Source organism: Rutidosis leptorrhynchoides, chromosome 3 (assembly GCF_046630445.1).
Source record: "Rutidosis leptorrhynchoides isolate AG116_Rl617_1_P2 chromosome 3, CSIRO_AGI_Rlap_v1, whole genome shotgun sequence".
Taxonomy (NCBI): domain Eukaryota; kingdom Viridiplantae; phylum Streptophyta; class Magnoliopsida; order Asterales; family Asteraceae; genus Rutidosis; species Rutidosis leptorrhynchoides.
In genome coordinates this window covers 227769254-227772028 of record NC_092335.1, presented here as the reverse complement: position 1 = coordinate 227772028, position 2775 = coordinate 227769254, and the positions used below count along the sequence as shown (strand labels likewise).

Genomic DNA, 2775 nt, shown 5'->3' with positions numbered 1-2775 from the left:
TCGTTTGTTTCTGAGATGTGAAAAACTGTGTTTGAGATTCAACTAGCTTCGACATCATGTCTTCTAAATTTGGCTTTTTATCATCGGTTTGTGGTGGTTTGTTTTGAAAAATAGGTCTTTGCTGATTGTAAGTATTATTGGATACTTGTTGATTACTAGGACCTTGTTGGTTGTTGTATGGAATATTTTGGTTATAATTCTGGTTTTGATTGTAGATCGGTCTTGGCGGTTGATAATTATTCTGATAATTATTTCCAGGCCTTTGGTTCATGTATGAAACACTCTCTCTTTGTTCCATTGTTTGTTCAATACCGAGACAATCTTTTGTCAAATGTGGTCCTCCACACTGCTCACAACTAATTCTTATTGAGTGAATATCCTTAGTCATCTTTTCCATTCGTCTCTCGACAGCATCTATCTTTGCAGAAATGGAATCGAAGTCATGGCTAGAATCGGCTCTAGCTGCTTTAGATGATCTAACGATATCTTTTTCTTGGTGCCACTCATGTGAGTGGGAAACAGTGTTATCAATAATTTTGTAAGTGTCAGTTGCGGTTTTCTTCATAATGGAACCACCAGCTACTATATCGATGTCTTTTCTTGTAGCGATGTCGCATCCTTGGTAGAATATTTGTACTATTTGACAAGTGTCTAAACCATGTTGCGGACATCCTCTTAATAACTTTCCAAATCTTGTCCATGCTTCATATAGAGTTTCATTTGGCTTTTGTGTAAACGTAACTATTTCTCCTTGAAGTCTCACGGCTTTAGATGCCGGAAAGAATTGTTTAATAAAATTTTCAACTAACACGTCCCATGTATCAATCGCCCCTTCAGGTAACGATTCTAACCAATCTTTGGCTTCTCCCTTTAAATTCCAGGGAAATAACATGACATATATCTGTTCATCCTCCACTTCTCGGATTTTAAATAAAGTACAGATCCTATTAAAGGTTCGAAGATGTTCATTTGGATCTTCCTTCGGCGCACCACTAAATTGGAATTGATTAGTCACCATGTGTAGGATTTGTCCTTTAATTTCATAATCTGGAGCATTAATGTCAGGTTGAGTAATTTGTGTGACCTTGGCCAGTGCGTTTAGCTCTCATTCGGTCTTCCATACTTAGAGGTTCCAGATTTTCCATTATTGAATTTGTTGAATCTGAATCACTAGAGGATTCTGATTTAATGGGTTGTTCCTCGACAATCTCCGTTTGAATGATTGGTAGTTCCGGAGGAAAGATTAATGGTTAAGGATCTCGGAATTGTCCCTGAATATTCTCCGGATTCTCAATTGTGAGGTCGGGTTCAAAAAATGGATTATCGGAAATTTGAATTGGAGTACTTGGTTGACTGGATGACGATTCTAAAGAAAAATCAACGACGACAATATTGGCTAGATGTCTTGATCGAGTTACAGGTGGTGAACGTATAAAAGGTGGTGAACGTTTTGCTCGGTGCATTCACTGAATTTCCTATTAGTTATAAAAGATAAAAATTATATAAGTTATCAAATTAATAGACTTTTCTGCTTTTGCCCACGTTTCGAATAGCCAAAAGAAGTAGCAGGGAGCCAGAACCCTTTAAATCGAAAGCTCACAACTCAGCCACTGACAAATCTAACTATTACTACGAAGCAGAAAATTTGGATGTCTATTAATTTAACCGCTTAAAATAATTTTTCGTTGATGTTTAAAGAAATTTTAGAGAAGAAATAGAAAATTCTATGTCCTAAAAACTAGAGCGTCGAGAAATAAGAAAGAAAAAGATCGCGTCGGAAAATGTCGAAAAATAAAAGGTCGAAAAATAATAAAAAGAACGTAGCTCGTTGAAACTTAAAAGTCTAAAAACTAAGAATTAAAAGTTACGTCTAAAGGTATTAAAGCTTAAAAGAAATACTATATCCAAAACGGTATAAACTTAAAAAGTACTAAAATTTATAAAATGGCGTCACAAAATTCTAAAGCACCCAAATCTTAGTCTAAAGAAAAAGTACTTAAGGGATTTTACGGCAAAGCCTAAAAATCTAGAAATAAAAATAACTACGGCAAAATACTAAACTTAAAACTAATTACGAACGAAAAATACAAATATTACGCTAAAACAAATAAAAAGATACAAACTATAAAAATAAACTTAAAGTTATAAAAAGATGCAATTTTTATAAAAATATTATTTTTATATTATTTATTTTATAAAACTATTAATTTTTTATATTTATAAAAACTAATTAAACTTAAAATACAAAAATATAAAACTAAAACTTAATTATTATTATTATAATAAACCCTAATTAGGGTTTTAATTAAATAATAACAATAATAATTATTACACCGTAATTAATGCTGAAAGAGGTCAAACCTGGCGTGTCAGAGCCAGTCATGCGATCGCATGATATTGGAGTTAAAACTCCATGCGGTCGCATGGATTAAGTTTCCAGGCCAGAATATGGGCTGCTACAGTACCGAGCCGAGAGATTTTACTTTTATATTTTTTTTCTGTTTTATATATTTATACAAAAATATTTATATAAATTAAATAAAACTTATATTTTTACAAACTGAAATAAAAATAAAGAAACTTTTATAAAAAGAAATTTTATATATATATATATATATATATATATATATATATATATATATATATATATATATATATATATATATATATATATATATATATATATATATATATAACAAACTCTTAAAAATATATAAATTTTGTTTTTCTTTTCTTTTTATGGTTTTTGTATTTTTAATAATTAAAATGTATTTT

The 2775-nt window shown here is 30.7% G+C and overlaps 1 non-coding gene across 1 annotated transcript; it reads left to right on the top strand.

Moving 5' to 3' along the window:
- Positions 1–653: 653 nt before the first annotated feature.
- Positions 654–760, top strand: LOC139903429 (small nucleolar RNA R71). The gene has a single exon (XR_011778249.1). It is a non-coding gene; the product is annotated as a small nucleolar RNA R71 (small nucleolar RNA).
- Positions 761–2775: the final 2015 nt, after the last annotated feature.